This window comes from Microcebus murinus, chromosome 6 (genome assembly GCF_040939455.1).
Source record: "Microcebus murinus isolate Inina chromosome 6, M.murinus_Inina_mat1.0, whole genome shotgun sequence".
NCBI lineage: Eukaryota > Metazoa > Chordata > Mammalia > Primates > Cheirogaleidae > Microcebus > Microcebus murinus.
This window is the reverse complement of record NC_134109.1, coordinates 2103312-2115006: the sequence shown is the minus strand read 5'-3', so window position 1 is coordinate 2115006 and position 11695 is coordinate 2103312. Positions and strand designations below refer to the sequence as shown.

At 46.9% G+C, this 11695-nt stretch overlaps 1 long non-coding RNA gene across 1 annotated transcript; it reads left to right on the top strand.

Annotated features, from left to right (window-relative positions):
- The first annotated feature begins 282 nt into the window (after positions 1–282).
- Positions 283–11281, top strand: LOC142871359 (uncharacterized). The gene is made up of 2 exons (XR_012919604.1): positions 283–473; positions 10555–11281. It is a non-coding gene; the product is annotated as an uncharacterized LOC142871359 (long non-coding RNA).
- The last annotated feature ends 414 nt before the right edge of the window (positions 11282–11695 follow it).

Genomic DNA, 11695 nt, shown 5'->3' with positions numbered 1-11695 from the left:
CATGACGCCCAGAGCAAAGGTCTGACCCATCTGGGAAGCTGTGGGGCCTGGGACAGCTGGGGTTGGGGCAGTGTCCCACTTATCTTCAGGTCACCCGTGGCCAGCCCTGGTGTCTGGGCGGGGAGGCCTCTGCTGGGCGCCCTGGGTCGCGCAGGCTCCACTGCCTGCTTGGCCTGTCCTGCGACCAAGCGCCCCAGGCCGGCCCGGGTCCCCTTCTTTTCCCGCCCCCCCTCGGCGTCTGCGCGGAGCTTGCACGCAAGTACAGTCCTTGGACACAGCGGACGCGGGCGGCCCCTCCCTGAGCCCAGGGCTGCTGAGTTCCCTCCGCCGAGGGCGCTGCGCTGGGGGCGCCCCGTGGGGGGCGCAGGCTGGGAGGGCGGACCCCGGGCGCCCCGCTCGTTCTGAGACGGCAGGAGGGGCCGCAGAGGACTGCGAGGGTCTGCGGGGACCAGGGGTCCGTGCGGGCTCGGAAGGTGCGCGGGGTTCCCGGGGCAGGAGGTTCTCGGGGAGGCGACAGCGGGTACCTAGACCTGGCGGGACACGAGTGGCTGGGGCGCAGCAGCATGTCTGGGCCCGCGGGAGGCGGGGGAGGCGGCAACGCGGGGAGGGCGTCCTAGGAGAAATGAGTCAGAGTTGGCGGGGTTTAAGCAAGCCTGCGACCTGGCGGGCCGGCGCTCGGGGAGGTCGCTTTGTCTGCTGAGCGGAGAATGACAAGGCGGTCAGCAGAGTTGGGGTGGCAGCCCTGGCCGGGGCGGAGAGCAGAGGCTCGAGCCCCCCGCCAGCCAATGGCTCGCGGAGGGACGGGCCAGGGTCAGGGGACACTGGCAGGTGCAGGCCTCAGTGGCCGAGCCGCGTGGAGGGGGGAGGGGCTGGGTCTCAAGTGGACAGTGAAGGGGCAGGACGGTGGCCTCGGCTCCGGGTCTGCGGAGGGGCGCGGGGGCCACTCAGGAGCAGTGACAGGCCTGGGTGGGCGGGACGTGGGGGCTGCGGGCACAACCTGGTGGGCGCTCGGGCCTTGGTCACGGAAGCGGGTGGAGACAGGGGCTGGGGCAGAGGAGGGAGAGTGGACCCGCAGGCAGCCAGGGCGCAGGTGCGAGGGGCCGCGTGGGGCTGCCCGCAAGGGTCTGTGTGCCTCGTGGGGCGGCGGGGCGGGGCGGGAAGCGCGAGGGCAGGCGCAGGTGGGGGCCAAGGCGGGAGGCGAGGGGCTGCACGTGCCCCAGGCCCTGCGACCGTCCCCGCGGAGGCCTCCTGCGCCCGCGACCAGTCCCCCGTTAGGTGTGAGTTTACCTGCGCTCCCCCTACTCCCACCTGCCTGATTTCTGATGAATGTTACTTCCACGTGTGCGCATGAGTTCAGCTAGACTAGTACCAATTGGCGGTGAGCACATGTGGTGCTTGTTTTTCCATTCGCGTGATACTTCACCTAGAAGAATGGGCTCCGTCCAGGATAATACGAGAGGTGTTAGTTGGCCATTTTTTTTAATGGCTGAGTATTTTTTGCTAATGTCTGTATTTTCTTACATTGGTATCGAAACTCTTTGGATTGCTGTTTGCATGTTATATATTTTCTAATCATTTACTTTCAACATATCGTGTCATTGAATCTAAAGTGAATCTCTAACAGACATACATACTTGGATCATGTTTATAAATCCATTCGGCCAATGTCTTCCTTTCAATTAGTGTTTCATATATTAATATTTGATGTAATCACTGATAAGGTAGGATTTATGTATGCCATTTCACTATTTGTTTTCTACATGTCTTACATATTGGATTTTTTTTTTTTTTTTGAGACAGAGTCTCACTCTGTTACCCAGGCTAGACTGAGTGCCATGGGGTCAGCCTAGCTCACAGCGACCTCCAACTCCTGGGCTAAAGCAATCCTTGTGCCTCAGCCTCCCGAGTAGCTGGGACTACAGGCATGCGCCACCATGCCAGGCTGATTTTTTCTATATATTTTTAGTTGGCCAATTAATTACTTTCTATTTTTAGTAGAGATAGGTTCTCACTCTTGCTCAGGCTGGTTTCGAACCCCTGACCTTGGCGATCCTCCCGCCTCAGCCTCCCAGAGTGCTAGGATAATAGATGTGAGCCACCTCGCCCAGCCTGTCTTGTATATTTTGTTCCTGTTCCTCCATATTGCCGCCTTTTGTGTTAAATTGATATTTTCTAGTGTACCTTTTAATTATCATTCCTTTTGCTATATATTTTTGCATTTATTTTTTATTGTGGTAAAATATACATAACATAAAATTTACCACTATAACCGTTTTTAAATGTACAATTTAGCAGCATTAAGTATATTCACAATGGCTGGGCGCGGTGGCTCACGCCTGTAATCCTAGCACTCTGGGAGGCTGAGGCGGGCGGATTGCTCAAGGTCAGGAGTTCGAAACCAGCCTGAGCAACAGTAAGACCCCGTCTCTACTATAAATAGAAAGAAATTAATTGGCCAACTAATATATATAGAAAAAACTAGCCGGGCATGGTGGTGCATGCCTGTAGTCCCAGCTACTTGGGAGGCTGAGGCAGCAGGATTGCTTGAGCTCAGGAGTGTGAGGTTGCTGTGAGCTAGGCTGACGCCACGGCACTCTCTCTAGCCTGGGCAACAAAGCGAGACTCTGTCTCAAAAAAAAAAAAAAAAAGTATATTCACAATGGCATATAATCACCACCACTACCTACTTCCAGAACTTTTTTTTTTTTTTTTTTTTGAGAAATAGTCTTGCTCTGTTGCCCTGGGCTAGAGTGCCGTGGTGTCAGCCTAGGTCACAGCAACCTCAAACTCCTGGGCTCAAGTGATCCTCCTGCCTCAGCCTCCCGAGTAGCTGGGCCTACAGCCATGCACCACCATGCCCGGCTGATTTTGTCTATATATTTTTAGTTGGCCAATTAATTACTTTCTATTTTTAGTAGAGACGGGGTCTCGCTCTTGCTCAGGCTGGTTTTGAACTCCTGACCTCGAGCAATCCGCCCGCCTCGGCCTCCCAGAGTGCTAGGATTACAGGCGTGAGCCACCGCACCTAGCCCAGAACTTTTTCATTATCCCAAACTCTGTACCCATTAAGCAATAATTCCCTATTCCTCCCTCCCCCATCCCTGGTAACCGCTATTCCACTTTCTGTCTCTAAAAAGTTACCTATTCTAGATGCTCCATATAAGTGGAATCATACAACATTGGAAATTTTATGTCTGCCTTATTACATGTAGTATAATGTTTTCAAGATCCTTCTATATTGTAGCATGTATCAGAACCTCACCCCTTTCTATGGCGGAAGAATATTCCATTTGTGCGTATTGACTACATTTTGTTTGTCCATTCATCTGTGGATAGCTGGTTGGGTTGATTCCATGTTTGGGCTGTTGTGATAAAGCTACTGTGAACACTGGTGCACAGGTGTCTGTCCGAGTCCTTGTTTTCAGTTCTCTCAGTAAATACATATGAGTGGGATTAGTGGCTCATATTGGTACTTCTATGTTTAACTTTTTGAGGACTTGCCAAAATGTTTTATGTAGTCATTGTACCATTTTACATCCCCACCAGCAATGCATAAGGGTTCTAATTTCTTCATATCCTCACCAACATTTGTTATTTTTCTCTTCTGTTTTTTTTTAAGTGGCCATCCTAATGGGTGTGACATGGTATCTTCTGGTTTTGTTTTGCATTTCCTAATGACTATCGATGTTAAGCATTTTTTCATGTGTTTACTTACCATTTGTGTATCTTCTTTAGAGAAATGTCTATTGAAGTCCTTTTCTCATTAGTGTAATAAATTGGGTTCTTTCGTTTTTGTTGCTGTTGAGTTGTAGCAGCTCTTTATTTTTATTTATTTATTTTTTGAGACAGTCTCACCTTGTTGCCCAGGCTAGAGTGAGTGCCGTGGCGTCAGCCTAGCTCACAGCAACCTCAAACTCCTGGGCTCAAGTGATCCTTCTGCCTCAGCCTCCCGAGTAGCTGGGACTACAGGCATGCGCCACCACGCCCGGCTAATTTTTTCTATATATATGTTAGTTGGCCAATTAATTTCTTTCTATTTATAGTAGAGACGGGGTCTTGCTCTTGCTCAGGCTGGTTTCGAACTCCTGACCTCGAGCAATCTGCCCGCCTCGGCCTCCCAGAGTGCTGGGATTACAGGCGTGAGCCACCGCGCCCGGCCTGTAGCAACTCTTTATACATGCTGGACACTAATTCCTTATCAGATAAATGATTTACAAATATCTTTTTCCATTTTGTGAGTCACCTTTTTATTCCTTTGATAATGTCTTTGGAGCATAAAATTTTCTACTTATAATGAAGTCCAATTATTCTCTGTGATTTTGGTGTCATACTTAAGAAACCATTGCCAAATTCAAGGTCATAAAGATTTTACCCTGTTTTCTTCTAAGAGTTCCATAGTTACAGCTCTTAGGTTTAGGTCATTGATCCATTTTTAGTCAATTTTTGTATATGACATAAGGTTAGGCTCCAACTTCATTGTTTTGCATATGGATATTCAGTTTTCCTAGCACCATTTGTTGAAAGACTGTCCTTACCCCATTAAGAGGTCTTGGCACCTTTGCCATTTAGCCAGATATGTGACGATTTCTTTCTGGATTCTCTATTTTATTCCACTGGTCTATTTGTCCTTATGCCAGTACCATACTATTTTAATTACTGTAGCTTTGTAGTAAGTTTTGAAGTCAAGAAGTATGAGTCCTGCAACTTTATTTTTCTTTTAAAATTTTATTTTGACTATTTGGGGTCCCTTGCATTTCCATATGAATTTGAGGATTGGCTTTTCTATTTCTGAAAAAAACGACAAAAAAATGGCTGTTGAAATTTTGACAGGGACTGAACTGAATATGCAGATCACTCTGTTGAGTACTGACATCTTAGCAATGCTCAGTCTTCCCATCCATGACCATGGGGTATCTTTCAATTTATTTAGCTCTTCGATTTCCTTCAGCAATGTTTTGTAGTTTTCAGTGTACAAGTCTTTCACCTCCTTAGATTTATTCCTAAATGTTTAATTCTTTTAGATGCTATGTAGATGGAATGGCTTTCTTAATTTCCTTTTCTCTCCTGAATTATTTTTGATCTTAATGCTTGCCACTACCTAACATTTTCAGTATATTTGTTTATTTCTGTCTTCCTTACTAGAACAAACCTTCCGTCAGGACTAGGGCTTTGGTTTGTTTTTTGCCCCAGTCTGGAATCTTAAAACAGCATCAGACACATGAACAGTGTGTAATTTTTGAGCGCACCGATGAATGAGGAACCATTTACTTATATCGGCACTTACCTAACATGTTTTTTTTTTTGTCTGTTTTTTTTTTGCCACTACAAGCAATGCTAGATGGCTGTGAATATGTATTTTCTGCAATGCACGTTTTATGTTTATGGTGGAAATTCTCAATCAGGGATTGCTGGGTCAGTGTCCATTTCCAATCTTAATCATGTTTTCGGCTGACAGACCCCTTCCTAAGGTGGTTGTAGTGATTCTCACTTCTGGCAACAGCATGTGAAGGTCCCTAGAGCACTGGGCACTAGCCCGCGTTCAATCCTGGCAGCCCGAGGGTGGGTCGGGTGCCAGCTGTGCTTCCCATGAGTTTGTGTATCCTCACAGACGGTTCCACCGTTCTCTCCGCTCTTCCGTGAATTGCTTATTTATACCTTTGTCCCATTTTTCTGTTGTTTTTAAAAACCTGTTTCTTGTAGGTTTCCATGAGCCTTTTATATATTGTAGATGTTCATCATCTGTCTGTCGGGTGCCTCACAAATATGTGTTTTCTCCAGTTTATCACATTGGCATTGCATTTGTTTATGGTATCTTTTGCCACACGAAATTTTAATATTGCTATGGAGTCAAATGTATTTATTTACCTTCCTTGTGTAGCTCTGGGGTATCTGGCTGGAGCTATCTCCTCGATGCTGGGTTGCGTAAGTGCTGGTCTAGTCTTTTCCAGTTCTTTGGCTTCTACCTTTATGGCTGCAATGTTTGCATACTATGTAAATTTTCCTTACAGATGGTTGCTTAATTCTACCAGTACAATTATTAAATAATCCATTCTTTCCCTGAGTTAACCTTCCTCTTATGTCATAAATGAAATTTTCCTGCGCAATGTGTTTATTTCTAGAATTTCTATTCTGGTCCAGGAATCTACTTGTCTGTTCCTAAATCAGTGCCATATTGGATTATAGTAGCTTTAGAGACCTGTCTGACACCTGGGAAAGCAAGGACGACAGAATGAGACTCTGTCTTGAAAAAAAAAAAAAAAAAAAGAATGTGTATTCAGCAGTTGTTGGATGATGTGTTCTATATGTGTAAATTAAATCAAGTTTGTTAATTCTTGTGTTAAAATGTTTTGTATCTCTATTGATATCTTCTATCTGCTTGTTCTACCAGTTCCTGGAAGAAATGTTTTAACATCTCCCACTGCAACCGTGGATTTACTACTTTTACTTAGTAGTAGGAAAAGGTTTTGTTTCTGTGTTTCGGGCTGTGTTATTAGGTGCATATAGGTTTATGATTGCTATAGCTTCCTATTGGGTTGACCCTTTTATAACGTGAAATGGTTTCTTTATCTCTAGTCATGTCTCTTGTGGCTTTCTCTGATATTATTTCAGCCGCATCAGCTTCCTTTGGATTACTGTTTGTATGGAATATCTTGTCCTGCCCTTTTAATTTCAGTTTCTTTCCTAGTCTTTTATTTAAGGTGTATCTATATAAGCTGCTTATTGTTGGGTATTGCTTTGTTTTTATGCCATCCTGGTGTTCTCTTTAAAATAATTTACATCTATTATAATTACTAATATATTTGAGTTTAAATCTACCATCTTTCAATTTGTAATCTGTTTGCTTTATGTTTTGTTCCTTTCATTTTTCTTTTTTCTTGACTTCTTTTTGGATTAATCAAGTACTCATTATTATTCTGTTCCAGTCCCCCTCTATTGGCTTTTATTAAGACTATATTTTTTTATCCTTTTAGTGGTAACCTAGACATTGCAAACTCATTCTTTGCACATCAGACTTCTACAGATGGTAACTTTCCTTTTCCCAAATGTGTCAGGCGTTTGCAACGCTGTGACCCTACGTATACCCCCCCAACCTTCTGCACAGTTGTGATACATTTGATTCTGCACGACGTACGTTAAATATGGTGATTCCCTGAACCCTTCAATATGAGACTCATTCCATCTTTACCGTTTTCTGAGTTATTTCCTCCTGAGTTGCTGTGCCTCATCTCAGCCCATTTCTTCTAGGGTGAGCATGGCCTTTATTTAATTATTTGTCCAGTCCATCTGAAAGCAATTAATCAACTCAGTTTTTGTTTTAAAATCTCTTTATATTGCTACTCTTACAACTTTTTATTATGGAAAATGTCAACCCTAAACAGCGATAGAGTAGTTTAATAAGCCGCGTGCGTCTCCCATTCCACTTCAACAATCATTGTCTCTTACCCAATTCTGTTTCATACACGCCCAACTCTCGCCCCTCCTGTATTATTTTGAAGCAAATCATCATATCTGGCAGGTATCATATCATTTCACCCATAAACATTTCAGTAGGCTTCGAAATAAGACTTTTTAAAAATGCACAATATTATTTTATCTGAAAAAGTCTTACTATTATTAAATATCAAGTCAATGTCCAAATTTCCAATTGTCTCATAAATGTCAGTTCAGATCAGAACTGAAGCCCCTTTGACACTTTGCACCTGGCTGGTCTATTTGAAGCTACAGTTTTCCCATCCACCTTTCTCCCCCTAGCAAGGGTCCCGTGGTTTCCCAGTCTGGGTTTGGCCGGCTGTCCTGTGACATCTCCTTGCGCCCCCTGTATTCCCTAAGGCGGTGAATGCTTTGCAACCAGGAGCTGGAATCCGTTTCTTAATGTCTGGCTGCCGCCAGCCTTCGAGCCTCCGCCCGCCCGTGGGCCCCACGTCTGGACAAGCTGATGAGAAAGGCCGGTGCCCCCTCGGGTGCAGGTGGGAGGCTCAAGCCAGGCGAGCTCCTGCCCACCTGTGTGAATTCTCACCCGGCCCCACCGCCCACCCCACGAATACCCAGGCCAGTGTCCCTTTCTGGCTCCTGCGAGCCATTTGCTTACGAGTCCTGCCCTGCCCTCCCTAGAGACACTGCGACTGAATGAGTCACAGCCTTGTCACCTCTTCTTGGCGTGTCTGTGTGTGACATCATCAGTCTGGACTCTGGACCCAAACGTCCGGTGGCAGGTCCCTCCTGCTTGTGCGGGCCGGCCGTGACACGTGGGACCTAGAGCCGTGCTGGCCACCGTGGTAGCCACTGGTTACAGGCTGCAATTGAGTCAATACAACTAAATAAAAATAAAAATTCAGTTTCATGCACCAGCCCGTAGTGCCGGAGCGGCCCGTGGTTACGGCCTCCTGCGGTGGGCGCTGCGGACTGCACAGGACACCGCCTCACTGGCTCAGGTGTGACGCTGCTGCGTGGTAGCTCCAGGCGCCGCCCCCGAATGCACCTGTCATCGGGCCTCTCTGTTTCTGTCGTGTCTGCAGCCATTTGTGATCAGCCTGGATCCTTAAGTTAGGGTCACGGAACGGTGACGTGCTCACTGTCACTCCTTATTCCTCGAACACGCAGAGTGTTCCTCTTTCTTTGGTATTTTTTAGTTGATATATCATAGTTGTGCTAGAATATTTCTATAAAGGAAAACGTTTCGGTTGTGTCTAAAGGTACATACGGTTCACGTGGAAAAGGCCGGGTAAATGCTGGTTCTTTCCCTTCATCGACTGGTATTCAAAACAATGCATTCGTGCACCGACATCCTCCAGTGACGACTCATATTTTTTGGTATTTGGGGGAACTTACGGGTTTAAATGGGTTCGACAGGCCGGGCGCGGTGGCTCACGCCTGTAACCCTAGCACTCTGGGAGGCTGAGGCGGGCGGGTCGTTTGAGCTCAGGAGTTTGAGACCAGCCTGAGCAAGAGGGAGACCCCGTCTCTACTAAAAATAGAAAAAAGTTAGCTGGAAAACTAAAAAAAAAAAAAAAATGTATATATATATATATATATATATATATATATATATATATATATAATTAGCCAGGCATGGTGGCGCATGCCTGTAGTCCCAGCTACTCGGGAGGCTGAGGCAGGAGGATCACTTGAGCCCAGGAGTTTGAGGTTGCTGTGAGTGAGGCTGACGCCACGGCACTCTAGTCCGGGCAACAGAGTGAGAGTGTCTCATAAATGAATGAATGAATGAATGAATGAATGTGTTTGACGTCTTTCAATCTGTTGCTTTTATCGTCTGATTGAAGCACTGACGGTCCCGTTGACCCCTGGGAGCCTCGAGGTTTTGCAGGCTGTGCTGTGCACGGCCCACGGCCAGGTCCTCGTGGTGCAGGAGTCTGTGGAAAGGGCGGTGGGCCGCAGGGGCGTTCATCGCTCGGACGTGGTGGTTGTTCTGCGCCTTTTCAGTGATGAGAAAGGAAACGGGGTTCTGTTTTTCCTTCCTTAGAGACAAAGCGTCTCACTTCCCATGGATGCTTCTGCCATCTTTATTTTGAAATAGAATTCTGGGTATAGAATGCTACGTTTTCTTCCAGCTCTTAAAAGATGTCATTGTACTGTCTTCTGGCTTCCGACATTCTTGTTGAAAATGTATTGCTTGGTTTCCTTGTTGGTCCTTGAAAAATTAATGTGTCTTTTTTCCTCTGGCAGATTTTAATGTTTTCTCTTCACCTTTGGTTTTCCCTGATTTCATTAAGATGTGCCTCTGTGTGTTTTCTTTTTGTTGATCTTGCTGGGGATCCACTGGGATTTTTGAATCTGTGGTTGACATCTTTTGCTAGTTTTGGAAAGTTTCCACTTGTTGCCTCTTTGGGTATGGCTTCTGCGCTTTCTTCCTTCTCACCTTCCGGGTCGCCAGCTGCACGTGTGCCCGACCTTTTCTACGGATCCACGGATCCCACGTTCATGTTTAGAAATAATTTTTGCCTCCTGTTGTCTCCCCTGCTCTAGTCTGGGGCAGTAGAAAATATTCAGACTGGAACAAGGAGACAATCACGGATTTAAAATGTAAAATCTTCTATTTTTCAGGTATCAAACATTCTGTCAAGTTCTTAATTTCAGTTTTTGTGGGTTTTTTTTTTTTTTTTTTTTTTTTTTTTGTAGACAGCATCCTGCTATGTAGCCCAGGCTGGTCTCAAACTCCTGGCCTCAAGTAATCCTCCCACCTTGGCCTCCCAAAGTGCTGGGATTACAGGTGGGAGCCACCCTGCTCAGCCTCAGTTATCTTATTTTTAATTCAAGAATTTTCATCTGGTTGTTTTTTATAGATTCTAAGCCTCTGGTAAAAGTCTCCATCCTGTCTTTTTTTTTCTTTTTTTTTGAGGCAGAGTCTCACTATGTTGCTTGGGCTAGAGTGTTGTGGCGTCAGCCTAGCTCACAGCAACCTCAAACTCCTGGGCTCAAGCGATCCTGCTGCCTCAGCCTCCCAAGTAGCTGGGACTACAGGCATGCGCCGCCATGCCCGGCTAATTCTTTCTATGTATAGTTTTAGTTGGCCAATTAATTTCTTTCTATTTATAGTCTCACCCTTGCTCAGGCTGGTTTCGAACTCCTGACCTGGAGCGATCCGCCCGCCTCGGCCTCCCAGAGTGCTGGGACGACAGGCGTGAGCCACCGCGCCCGGCCGGGAAGATTATTTTGTCTAGTCCGCTGGAGCGCCACCTTCCAGAGTTGAGCGTTTACAGGTTGCCTCTCCTGGAGGCCTCGCTGCCGTCTCTCCCCAACGCCGGCGCGCTGCTAAAATTCTGCGTAGCTTCTAGGCTTTTAGCTGCCACTTTTGCTTCACTTCTGAGCGTCCCAGCCCCAACAGCCCAGAGACTGGCAGGTACCGGAGAGGAAGGAGGCACAGAAGGCCGGGCGGGAGGTCCCGACCTGACACCCGGCTCGGCAGCCTGTACCTGAGAACGCCGGTAGCCCCGAGCTGCCACTTCTGCGGGGCCTGTAGGCACACCCAGAGCGAATTTCCCCGGGGAGGAAAATGGCAGAGAATTCCAGGCTCGTGTGGACATGACTCCCTCTCCTCAGGACTCCCGCAACGCAAGTCCCGGCTGGCCCATCGCTCTCCAGAAGCTTCCAAGAGCTGCTTGTCACAATCCAGCTTTGAGAGCCGCCTCTGGTGCAGGAGTTTGCCTGACACTTGCCGTTCCCCACGGCTGCACGCACAAGTTCTGCCTCATTTCAGGGCACGGGGAGGTTCACGATTATCATAAAATGAGATGCTCTAATAAACGATAATGGGTATTGTAGATTTTCTTGGCACACAGGAAAAATGATCTCTTGGGTGATTTGATTAATACAAGAAATCATTAAGATTATATATGTGGGCCGGGTGCGGTGGCTCACCTGTAATCCTAGCTCTCCGGGAGGCTGAGGCCGGTGGATCGCTCAAGGTCAGGAGTTGGAGACCAGCCTGAGCAAGAGCGAGACCCCGTCTTTACTATAAATAGAAAGAAATTAATTGGCCAACTAAAAATATATAGAAAAAAATTAGCCGGGCGTGGTGGCGCATGCCTGTAGTCCCAGCCACTTGGGAGGCTGAGACAGGAGGATTGCCTGAGCCCAGGAGTTTGAGGTTGCTGTGGGCTAGGCTGATGCCACGGCACTCTAGCCTGGGCAACAGAGTAAGACTCTGTCTCAAAAAAAAAAATTATATATGTGTATG